Source organism: Phymastichus coffea, unplaced genomic scaffold, assembly GCF_024137745.1.
Source record: "Phymastichus coffea isolate CEN01 unplaced genomic scaffold, Cenicafe_Pcof_1.1 PCOF00101, whole genome shotgun sequence".
NCBI lineage: Eukaryota > Metazoa > Arthropoda > Insecta > Hymenoptera > Eulophidae > Phymastichus > Phymastichus coffea.
Window position 1 is genome coordinate 570,695 of NW_026706912.1, and position 13,997 is coordinate 584,691.

Below are 13,997 nucleotides of genomic sequence, written 5' to 3' on the forward strand. Positions count from 1 at the left end.
ACGCGAATCTGAATCTTCTTACAATGTACCAGTCTGGATAGTCCTAAAAACAACCGGTAAAAACGGACGCATGGTTATGGACATGCGGGAATTAAATGAGAAAACTCTTGCTGATTCATACCCTATTTCTAATATCACTCAAATTTTTGACCAAGTTGGTGGTGCCAAGTTTTATACAATTTTAGATTTAGCCATGGGATTTTATCAGATTAAAATGCATCCTGATCATGCTCATAAAACTGCATTTAGCACACCCTTTGGTCACTATGAATTCGTACGTATGCCTTTTGGTCTCAAACATGCACCTGCTACTTTTCAAAGATTAATGGATATGTTGTTAAGAGGTTTACAGGGACTAGAACTTTTTGTTTATTTAGACGACATTGTTATTTATGCTAATGCCATCGAAGAGCACGATCGAAAATTTAGATTGCTTGTAGAAAGATTACGAAAAGCTGGAGTAAAGTTACAAATTAGTAAGTGCAAATTTTTAATGCGACGTGTAAATTATTTTGGACATGTCATCAGTGAGAACGGTCTTGATCCAAAAAAGATTGAAGCCGTGCAAAAGTTTTCTAAACCAAAAAATGTCAAAAGCGTCCGACAATTTCTAGGTTTATGTGGATATTATCGCCGATTTATAAAGTACTTTGCCAAAATCGCTAAACCTTTGACTAAATTATTGCGAAAGGACATAACTTTTCAATGGAATACAAAAGGTAACGAAGCTTTTCATACACTGAAAAAGGCATTGTGTGAAGCCCCAGTTTTTACAATTTCCGGATTTAACTAAGGGCTATAATATACGAACTGATGCATCTGGTTATGCTGTAGCTGGTATACTCTCACAAGGTCCTATTGGAAGTGACAGACCAATTGATTATACTTCACAAGTTTTACGCGGAGCTGAACTAAGTTACGAAGTCTACGAGAAAGAAGCACTCGCAATTATATACAGCGTTAAATCCTTCAAATCATATGTTTACGGATAATTTATAACAATAATAACTGATCATCAACCTTTGGTTTGGTTCAAAACTGCAGACTTAAACACTCGAGTATTGAAATGGAGATTCCAGCTCTCCGATGATGACTATAAAATTGTTTATATACCAGGAAAATCTAATGCTTCAGCTGATGCTTTATCAAGAAATCCAGTAGAATCAGTTGAAACAAATACAGTTGCCGAACTACATTTTATCTCAAAAGCTCAAAGTTCCGTCATAAATTTAGTTTTTTCTCCTGAATTTGGAGATACAGATGTCGATATAAAGTTTTTAATAGATTACTCTTCCATTATTAATGTTATTAAAAGAAGCTCAGTACCACAAAACCTAATGTTTCATCTTAAAAAGGGCATTATTTTACAAGGATTATTGACGGAGAATATCGAAGTAGTTTGTAGTGTTGAATTATTACTTTTAGACCAAGTTGCCGAGTTTTATATAATAGATGATGATTATAATTTACCTTATGATGGAATTATCGGCTTAAAATTTTGGAACTACACCAAAAGTAGAATTGATTTTGAAAAGTCGATTTTAATTAATTCTGAAGTAAATACACCTTTGAAACAATTAATAAGTCAAAGACCTAATAACAGATACGAGGTCTGTCCGGAAAGTATCAGGCCTACGTTTATATCTTCGCGCCATAGTGTTCGAGCGACCTCTACCGGACAGAAACGTCAACAGTAAAGCCTCACGAATCTATTGGTTACTTACTGACACCTACCGGACGTATAGTTCGTACGCAACGTGTCTTTGTTTACAGTGCCTTTTTCGCGTTCGTCGGATTTTGATATTGTCAAAAATGACTGAAAAACAAGATCAACGAATTTGCATCAAATTTTGCTTTCAACTCGGAAAAACGAGTTCGGAAACTATTGAAATGATGCAAAAGGCCTTCGGAAGCGAGTGTATGAGCAAAACACGAATAAAAGAGTGGTATAAACGGTTCAAGGATGGTCGCACTTCTGTCGATAGTGATGCTCGGTCCGGCCGACCTTCGACGACAAAAACCGCAGATAATATTGAGCGGGTGCGACTTGCAATCGAACAAGATCGTCGTATGACTCTGCTAGAACTAGAAGAAGATCTTGGGATACCAAAAACTATTATTTCAGAAATTTTAACCGAAAATTTAGGAATGAAAGGCGTGTGTGCGAAATTCATCCCAAAATTACTCACAGCAGAGCAGAAGAACATTCGCTTAGAAATCGCTCTGGACAATCTGGAAATGGTCAATAATGATGATAATGTGCTTAGAAAAGTTATTACAGGTGATGAATCATGGGTTTATTGTTATGATCCTGAAACAAAACAACAATCTTCACAGTGGAAGCATTCTGAATCGCCAAGCCCAAAAAAAGCACATCAAAGTCAGAGCAATGTTAAGTCCATGTTGATTGTTTTTTTCGATTGTGAAGGTGTTGTACATCACGAATATACACCAACAGGTCAGACAATCAATAAAGAATATTACGTTCAAATTTTGAAACGTTTGCGTGATGCAGTAAGAACAAAACGGCCGCACTTTTGGGAAAGTGGTGACTGGCTTCTCCATCACGATAATGCGCCAGCCCATTGATCCAATCTTGTGCAGCAGTTTTTGAGCAAATACAATATCGCATTGCTTCGACAAGCTCCATACAGTCCTGACATAGCCCCTTGTGACTTTTGGCTGTATCCAAAACTAAAAAAACCACTCAAAGGACACCGATTTGATGACAAAACAACGGTTGAAAACAATGCGACGAGTGTACTTAAGGCTATCCCTAAAAGCGCTTTCCAGGACTGTTTTGAATAGTGGAAACATTGATGGAACCGTGTTATTCAATCAAGTGGGGATTACTTTGAAGGATACCACCCACCAGATGATAAAGAATAACGCTAGCACGAAAATATAAAGGTAGGCCCGATACTTTCCGGACAGACCTCGTATATGTATACGATTGATACTCGCATTATTAACAATAGAATTCCTTTATTAGAAACATATAATTTAAAATCTGAATGCAATATGTTATTTATTATCAGCATAGTCTCAGAACAAAGTGTTATAAAAGAATGTTTTGTAAATAATATTAATGAATTAGAAAAAATAATCTTAAAAGATATCGGTGATCATTCATATGTAACTCTCGGCTCGACTTTAATGAAATTGTTTGGTAAACAAATAAAATTACAAGTAGTATCTAATGATTTTCCCATAAAATAATGAAGGATTATTAGGTATTGATTTTCTAAATGATAATAAAGCTGTACTTGATTTCAAAACTAAAGCAATTCGGATTGATAATTTTGTTACTTCTTTTAAATGCTCAGTTAAAAATATTGATGAATTTTTAGAAAAATGAATTGTTGGTAATGATTTACCTAAAGATAATGATTTATCCAACACGTTATCAACCAATTTAAGTAAAAATCTTTTTATTATGACTAGAAAACAAAAACAACTTGCTAATCAACCTGTTTGTTCTACTTAACCACCTCAAGCCGTTGTTATAGACACTAATAAACCAGAAAAACGATCTCGTGGTCGACCTAAGAAACAAGTCCCGGTAAATATAGAAAATTCCATGCCTGACCCGTCCACCAAACGTAAGCCAGGTAGACCTAAAAAGATATCTACTCCTACAAATCATGATCTTCCACATCAATCTATTGATTTACCTTTGCTTCCTAATAATGAAACTAGATACCCGAAGAGAAACCAAAAACAAAATCATGAATACAATGAAAGTGATTCTGAAGAATCTCAGGATAAAATCCAAGGTATATCTAAAGCTCCTGTACAACGTAAAAAATCTTCTTTAGCGAGAAATTAATCAGATGACTCTGATCATGGGAATAATTCCGATGATGAAACTGTCCATAGTAATGACTCGGATGATTCAATAAAATTCTTTGATAACCACCTAAACAATTTGATTGAAATTAAAGAATCCCTTTACATGAGATCAGATAACGTAATCTATTTTATTAGTACCAATGGTGAACCTTGTGATGAAGGTGCTCGAAAATTGATCGAACACGGCAAAATTTTAAGTAAGCAAATTTTAAGGATTGGAGAAGTATCAAAAGATAAGAAATCAAAGAACTATTATCAATTTGGCTTATGCATTCGTGGTGAAAATTCCGAATCCATAAGTATTATCAAGTCGCATTTTAGATACTTTATACGTACTTCGCGATTTACTTGTTCATTTGAATCAAACTAGTTTTTGTGTGTCAAAAAGTAAAAATATCGAAAATTTAGACTGGTATGAAGTTAAAACTCTGTTAGACATAGTATTTCGAGATAGTAGAATAAAAATTTTGGTTTGTACTGACGCACTTGAATCCGTTCCTCCTGAACTTCGAGATGCCATATTTTATGAAATACATAAATTGCCAATTGGTGGACACCGAGGAGTTTCCAAAAAATTCTATAGAATTCGTTAAAATTATTACTGGGAAAATTTAAAAGACATACAACGAAGAATTCAACAATGTTTAGAATGCCAATTAAAAAAGCTTACCAGATTACAAACAAAACAACCCATGATAATTACCGATACTTGTGCTACGGTTTTTGAAAAAATTGCCATTTATATTGTAGGCCCTGTAAAGAAAACTGCTGGTGGAAATGAATATATCTTAACTATGCAAGACCAATTAAGCAAATTCTGTTTAGCTGTCCCATTAAGAAACACATTTTCCTCTACAATAGCTGATGCTTTTATTAAAAAATTCATCTGCATTTTTGGTTGCCCTAAGCTTGTTTTTACTGATCAAGAGAAAAATTTCTTATATAAATAGCTAAAAGATTTCAAATTAAAAAGCTAAGAACGACTGCTTTTAGACCACAGTCCAATGGTTCCTTAGAACGTTCACATCACGTTTTAGCCGAATTCCTTAAACAATATACTGAGGCTGATAATGAATGGGATCACTGGCTCTATCTTGCAATGCTCAATTATAATACATGTATACATGAAAGCACCAAGCTTACTCCATACGAATTAGTGTTTAGCTCGTTTACCATTAAGCAATCCACTAAGAGTAGGAGATATGTTGCCCATATACAAGGGTTATATAACAGATCTTGTGACTCGATTGATTAAGATTCAAAAGTTGGCTTACGACAATTTAATAAGACCCAAAGAAAAACGAAAAAGACTTTATGATAAACACATTAATCCTAAAAACTTCAAACTAGGAGATGATGTATTTTTAAAATCTGGTCCTAAACCCGGTAAACTTGATAATCATTATTCTGGACCGCTCAAAATAATTGTTATTCTATTGTTAAAGATGGAATGAATGAATACACGATTGAATTAAATGAAAAACGTTGTATAGATCTTTTCCACACCGGTACTTTGTATTTCGATGATCTCCACGTACTTAGAGACATAAGAGTTAATCAAACCACTATAAGACCGATTCTTTTGGCCGGTACTCTGACAAATGATGGAGCCTGCACTGGCTCTGACTATTCCGATGCATATGGAACTTGGTCAAATGTTGTTGTCCAAGGTTTAATTTAAATTACAGTACAAGACTACATTGCCTCTGTAGAATTAAATAATAATAAAGTCAGGCTTCGTTCAGGAGTCAGATGTACTTTAAACGATGAATCTTACGTTGACACTGATGGTGGCAACACTTTTTGGAAAAGTCTTTCAAGAGACATTTGTCAATTCAGCAACTATGGAATTCTTTATGAAGGTATGGCTAATAAAATCACTGACAATCACAATATCGTTTATTCGTTAACCACTCAGGAAATTACATTTGCACTTATGCAAAAATCAAAAAAATCGGTTTGTGAATATGAAATTATCGTAACTGAACATCCCAAATTGTTTATTTTCGAGACTACTAAAAATAATGTTTTTACTATAACGAAAAAACTTTCTATAAACAATTTGGATATATTCGCTTACGTTAATTCCAAATTTGTTTTCGTCGAAAAATATATTCGAAGTCAAATTACAAGTTTGTACAGAGATATGGTTTTGCAACGCTGCAAACTAGAGCGAGAAATACTTAAAAACGCTTTAGCAATTGCTAATAAGTCACCAGGCCGATTCGCTTATAATCTAATGAAGGGCCCTGGTTATATGGCGGTTGCTGCAGGTGAAGTTGTTCATATTGTAAAATGCATTCCAAGTGATGTCAAGGTCTTGCCCAGAGACGAATGTTACGCTGAGCTTAAAGTTAGCCATAATAACGTAACTAGGTTCATGACACCAAAAACTCACATCTTAAAGAGTCATGGAACTCTGGTTAATTGTAACTCTCTGTTACCAACCTTTTACTACTTTAATAACAATCGGTTTAAGTTTATACCTCGGCCAATTGATGCAAGAGATCCGGAAGTACGCAAACCTTTCACTGAAATGACGTGGAAATACCAAGACATCCCAACGTTAGCAACAAGCGGAATCTACAGCGAACAAGATCTGGAAGAACTATTAAACCGAATCATGTATCTGTTGGAACAACACGCTGTAATTAATGATGTTACAAGAGAAATTTTGACCACACTCTTCGTGATCACGATGGCACCATTAATAAACTGCTCAACGAGAAAGTATTAGAGAAATTGGTCACTAGAACTTGGGAGCGTATGTGGGGAAAATTTCTGACTTTTGGCACTGTAAGTGCTGGAATAATGGCTATTCTAGTCATCGTTCAAGGAGTCAAGATGTTAGCTGATATTTTGATCAACGGAATGGCGCTTCATCGCATATACGGATAGTCGTACCATTTGCTAGCAGCAATTTGGAACAGCTTAACGACCTTCTTATTACATTTAGCACCAACCAGTACGACTACTACTATTAATCAAGATATTGAAGCACAACAACTTCAGCCCTCACACAGCTACCCACCGAAAGAAAATCCATATGTTCCATTATCAACTGAAGAACAACAAAGATTAAAACCTTTGCCTGTACAACCTGTCAAAAATATCTTGGGATTCCTCCCCTAATTAGGTTGTGAGCAGATTATAACGAATTCTGTATTCTGTTTTACTATTCATCATTTTTTTTGTATGTTTGCAAGTTCCAAAACTAATCTCTAGATATAACGATTACTTTTCCTCGTTATACTCCTCAAGTAACCGTTTTATTTTATTTTTTATTTTTTTTTTTTTGTATTACAACGTCAATGCATCAAACTGCACAATTTTGAGAAGCGAAAATACGTTGGAAAGTTTCTCTTCTTAAGGTTTCTTCAAATTCCAAGAGAAGACAAGCTGACCAAGTAGTTTGCGATTAGAAAATAGGTATAAAAAGTTTTACGATTTTGTTATGTGCGTCCATATGCTTAGGATGTCCTTGTACAAACAACATGGTCTGCCGACGCCCAAACCCTATATGGAATGCAGAAAAAAAAAAGAGAAAGCTCCTCTTATGCGTTTTCCACCGAGTTTTCATTTTCCGTTTAGCTTAGTCATCCAAAATCAGAAAATTATTTTAGGGCAATTCTTGGCTATTTCAAACAGTTTAAAACTTCAAATCACCAATTTTGTTCAAAGTTGGTAGACTTGTTATCTATACAGAGGTCAACATCTGTGCAGAGTTTTAGATCAAAATATTGATAAGGGGCCGACTTATCAACTGTTGAAAAAATATTGGACTTTTTTTTATTAATTCGATTTCTCGGAGACTAATAAAGATATGGACATGATTCTTTTTGTAAAAGACGCGGAAAGAGTTTCACTTTTAAAATGTAAATAATAAAATACCAAATCATTTATTTATGCCATTGTTATAAACAATTTTTTCACAAAATCGACGATATCTCAAAAAACGATATTTTTTTTTTTTTAATTTTTGCACCATCGTGTTCCTTGTCATTTTTTACATAAGAAACCGGTGAGAAAATCGAGTGCCCGCTATTAGGATTAAGATAGCACTAAAATGAAACGAACCGCGCGCTAGCCGCTCGGCCATCTGCTACTCGTGCGGTTCCAACGTTGCTTCCTGCAATTGCCTTCTTTAAAGAATAAATAATTTCATATTCTAACAGTTTATATGTATTTATTTAAATAATATATAGATTAATTAATTAAATAAGTAATTAAATTTAAATTAAATTTTGATGACTTATTTACTTAATATAACGTTATATAAAGTAATATAAGTAAAGTAATATAAGTAATATAAATCTGAAACAACATTGAATGAAACATTTGCTCTGTGCGTTAGATCGGGCGTGAGAATGACGTATATGCAAAAATATATGGTAGAAAATATAAACACCAATTTGTAATAGCTTCTAGAAGTCTTTAAAAGTCTTTGAATTTCTTACGAAAAAGAATTTATGCTAAATATCAAAAAAATTTAATTGAATTCGTCAAAAATACATTTCAAAATACTGTAAAAAAAATTATTTATGTTAGTGATGGTGCCGGAAGCCAATATAAAAATAGAATGAATTTTCTAAACTTAGTTCGATATTACGGCATTTATTCTATTTAGAGCAGAGTGGCATTTTTTTGCAAGTTATCATGTTAAAAGTCCACGTGATGGAATTGGTGGAGGTATAAAAAGATTAGCTCGACGAGAAAGCTTGCTCGGTAAAATCATAAGTAATTCTGCAGAATTTTACAAATGGGCGAAGCAAGTTATGCCTAAAATAACGTTTATTTACTGTAGTCAAGAAGAATATGAAATTTTTGAAAGTAGCATGTATAGTCAATTAAAAGATGCTCTTACTATACAAGGAACACAATCACTGCATGCATTCATTCCAGTTAGTGATGACAATACAACGGAAATTAAAGTAAAAAAACTTCATACTCTTCTCAATTTGAAATAAGACGCATAATTTAAAGGGTTTTTTTTGTAAAATTACTTGTAAATTACTTATTAAGAGTATTATGGTGTAGGTCCGATAAAAAAACATTTTTAATGCGGCCGCATCCTAAATATGCGTCGGTCTCAAGCCCGCTCAAACGCAGAGAGCGAATGTTTAATTTCAATATTATATCAGGTGGTATAAAAAAATAGTTCATTTACATTACTTACTTAATTAATACATCTATATATTATTTAAATAAATACATATAGACTGTTAGAATATGAAATTATTTATTCTTTAAAGAAGGCAATTGCAGCAAGCAACGTTGGAACCGCACGAGTAGCAGACGGCCGAGCGGCCGAGCGGCTAGCGCGTGGTTCGTTTCATTTTAGTGCTATCTTAATCCTAATAGCGGGCACTCGATTTTCTCAACGGTTTCTTGTGTAAAAAATGACAAGGAACACGATGGTACGAAAATTAAAAAAAAAAAATATCGTTTTTTGAGATATCGTCGATTTTTTGAAAAAATTGTTTATAACAGTGGCATAAATAAATGATTTGGTATTTTATTATTTACATTTTAAAAGTGAAACTCTTTCCGCGTCTTTTCAAAAAAGAATCATGTCCATATCTTTATTAGTCTTCGAGAAATCGAATTAATAAAAAAAAGTCCAATATTTTTTCAACAGTTGATTAGTCGGCCCCTTATCAATATTTTGATCTAAAACTGCACAGATGTTGACCTCTGTATAGGTAACAAGTCTACCAACTTTGAACAAAATTGGTGATTTGAAGTTTTAAACTGTTTGAAATAGCCAAGAATTGCCCTTTATTCTATTGAGTAGTTTGTGCAGTTAGATAAATTAAGTCGTACGATTTACCATTTAAGCTACGATTTAGTTAAGCTCCATTTTATATTTAAAGATGTAAATAAATAACATTTGAGAATTAAATATAACTCTTAGATTGTTATTTTTGTATATATTTAATGACTTATAATAGATAATAATTAAGTATGTTAAGTCCTTGCACGTTAAAATTTAAAAATAGTACTTTTATACACGATTTGGCATGAGTAACTCCATCTGTCTTAAAGAAACTATACGTTTCCCTATTGCGGGAAAATTTCCACCAATCAGTTTTGAAGTTTTCATGCCCAAATCTTTCAGAGCCCCTTGCGGCCTTATTTTGAAAGAGAGCACATCCCGAGGGAATGTGCTAAGTAAGGCGAGAACTGTTCGCCACCGCTACGCCACCCGCAGCAAGAAAAGCCACGCTCAAAGGATACACTCTCTCTCAAGAATCCCAAGAATTCTATTTTTGAAAATTATCAAACTTCACAATTATCTTTCAAAGGACTCTACAAAAAATATATAAAAGTAAGTTTTATTTCAAATATTAATTTTTTTTTACATTTCTTCACCTTCCACCATCCATTTTTCCCAATTCCGTATCGCTCGCTCCTCTCGTTGAAAAACGAGTTGGATAGACTTGATACAATATTTTAACGCTCAGAACTTGGATCATTAGGATCTTTATAGGTCTGAGTGGAATCTATAATTGATAATTCTCTGTGCCTTCTGAAAAGATTGGCGCTAGAATAATCGATTTAGATTCAGGGATTAGAAAAGCATCCGCGCCGTGCGCATCAAACTTTTCGGTATTTGTAACCAACATCAATCTTTCCTTACCCGGCTAAAGTGAGAAATCACAGCCCAAAAAGGATTAGAAATTCCCGCCTCACGAAAAAGTAAGACGTAACGCCCGCAATACGGGACGCTCTTCTCTTTGTCGCGGTCATGCCGATATTACGCAGAATGATCGTAAAGTTTTTTTTTGACTAGGTTTAGATGTTGCGTAAGGAGGCTACGGAATTTTATATACATCCTGCTTCACGATTTTCTTAACCGATTTCAGCTTTTTAGAACCTCAAAATATTAACATCAAAAAATTTATTACAAAATTTGATGATATCAAGAAGAAAAATATGCGAAAATATACACGAAAATTTTAACTTTCGAAAAACTCCCACGTTTTTTTTCTTTAAAATGATAGTTTTAGCGTAAATTATGAAAATAATTACGAATTTAAAAAATTTTTTTATCAGATAAGATGGCTAAATCAGTAAATAAAAGGAATATTCTTGTCTGAAATATATGTGCCATATATGTGCGCATTGTGCGATATCAAATTGAGGTGAATGTTCTATAATTTACATTAGTTTTATTGAATAAATTAGCATAAATAAATAAATCAAGTTTATATGACAATAAATTATTATATGGTGCTTTTTTAAAAGTTCATTGTGTAAAATTTGCCCTGAACGAAAAATACAAAATACGATCATTAACAATAATTTAATTAAACGCTGTACCTCGCTAGATATTAAGTTGAAATTGAATAAATATCAACATCTATGTAAATGGTTTTGGCACAAACTATAATGTTAATGAACTCAATTAATTTACAAAATTAACGACAAAAAATGTTAATTGAAACTGTAATTATTAAATAACAAGTCAAGAAAACATAGATTTTGAAATTTATTTATAGATATTAATTAAAAATAATAAAAGAAATAATCTTGTTACTTAAACCATAAAAATTTTATGTAATTAAGAAAGTGAATATTAATTTAGAATATAGAGGAAAAAATGATACTTATAGATTATTATAGCACCTTCCCTCGCTTCTAGCTCATCAAGGAGCTGCCGCAGATAAAGGTCAAGTACTCTTCTAGATTCTCTCTCTCTCTCTCTCTCTCTCTCTCTCTCTCTCTCTCTCTCTCTCTCTCTCTCTCTCTCTCTCTCTCAGACGTGGCGATCGCCCTTGCCCGTTATAGATGCTGCAATAATAGTTGGCGTTCATCCGCCAACTATCGTGACGATCCGCGTCATTGCCACGGCGATATCTCGCCAGGCAACGAGCTGACTGATTGTCGGGCTTCGTTGTACAGTATATTAAATTGTTGTGAGAATATAGAATAAGATTTGATATTTCGAGTTCTTTACCGCTTTAATTATCTTTTCTCTTATCTCTAATCCTCTCTCAATTACTCAAAGCACTATTCCCCGCCTCAAATAATTGGTGACGAGCCGTATGTCTCGTTACATTATTATAAAAATTTTAATTATACAATTTTAATGATGAAAATTTTAATTTTTTTTATGTCACATGGCTTGGTAGGTCGCGTTGGCCTTCGAATAAAACATAAATAAATTCTTGTATCACTTATATTGTTTACTTTCTTTACCCTTGGCGTCACTTTTAGCATGCTGGAGGTAGTAGTAATGACGGTGCTGGTGGTGGTAGCGGTAGTGGTGGTGGTAGTGATCGTGCTGGTGGTGGCAGCGGTCGCGGTGGTGGCAATGAAAGCGGTGTTTGATTTTGGAAAGGTGCTCATTGGTTGTCTAGCTGTATTATTTATCTGAAAATAATAATAATAATTTTAGTTATATTATAAAATCAAATTTATGCACGCGCGCGTATTATTACTTACCTTCATAAATTTCTTTTTTAGCGGTAAATTCGCAAACGCTTCTAATCGCATAGCGTTTGTTTTTCTCTTTCTCGTCGTTTTGGCCGCAGCCCTTTAGACTGCTATCCGCTGCCTCGCTGAACGCTCAGCGTATTCCAAGTTCCGCTGTAACTGAAAACAAACCAATAAAACAACATATAAATATGTATATATATACAACAAGAAAATTATATATACCAGAATTATCATTTGTAGCAAGTGGTCCACGCACCGCTTTTGGGAAGGCTCGATCATAGTCATATGAAGCTGAAAAATTAATAAAATAAGATTATATTATAATAATAAATAAATTAAATAAATATATATGATTGAAACACTTACTACATGCAATATTATCTGCAATAAATTATAAAACACTGCTGTAGAAATTCCTGCCAGCAGACCTTGAGAAGTCTAAAAAATAAAGCATATATTATTACTTATATTGAACATGAATATAATGACGTTCATGTTTCCATTATGTGTGCTGTATCCATATTTAGTTTTTTTTCTAACAATTTACTAACTTACTCACTCAATAAACACACAATTAAAATACACTTTTTTTAACTAACGAAAACAAAATCACTTGATAATACAAAAAGAAAGAAACTTTGGTCGAAGTGTTCTCTTTCAGGACTTGTATAGTATTGAAAATTTTTTGAAAATCAGGTTTTTTTTTGTTTCTCCCACAAGTTTCCTACTCTCGAAACTCCTCCCGTAATTGCGAACAAATCTTCAACGGAAAAGGTACATCGATTTCGCTTTAGACGCTCAGCATGTGATATATTGTTAGCGAAACTCAAGATGAGGCTATCTTGGAAAACCTGTCACTTAATTCTAAGAAAAAGAAAAAAGGCATTAAAATAACTAAGGGATTATGTACATAGATTTAGTTTCAGTTCCTTAGCATGCAATTCGTCATTATCGCATAGCGCAGTCCCAAAATATCGTATATATCTATACATTAGGAAAAGCATGCGGCCTTGAAAAGAGAGCGCACATTGCTAGAACACATACTTCCTCTACTATATACAGCTACAGAGTGTTAAGAAAAAGCGGAAATCGCACTCTACTAGAACACGTTAAATGGGCCTAGTGACAGAGAGATGTCGCGTTATCGCGATAAAGGGTAAGTTACGTAGTTTTCTTTACCGCAATAATTGCTGGTCCTGATTTACGCAAACCAAAAATTGTAACCCTGAAATAGTTCCTTCTCTATATACCTGAAATGGTTCCGGACGCCACAAGTTATGAAAAATCACTTGAAATTTATAAGTTATAATTTATGGCTTATAATTATTATCTTCTGAAATTTGATATTGTTAAACAAAGTAATAAATGTAAAAAAGTTAGCATTTTCATTCTAAATATAATAGTAGTTTTTTTTATCTGGTTTCTCATTTTTAGAAAAACGATAATCAATGAGAATGATGAGAAAATGTGATCGAAAATCGAAGTAACTATTAATCGTCAAAACACCTTTGACCAATCTGAAATTACTATAATATAGCGAGTTAATAATTAATTAACGTTATTTTAATTATCGAAATAAGCTAAGTAGCGGAAGTTTTGTAATCAGATCACTGTTGTTCTGTACATATTTATTTCTAAATTTTATATACATTTATTTTGTTTCTATATGTATAAATTTGTTGAATATAATTATAATTATGGAA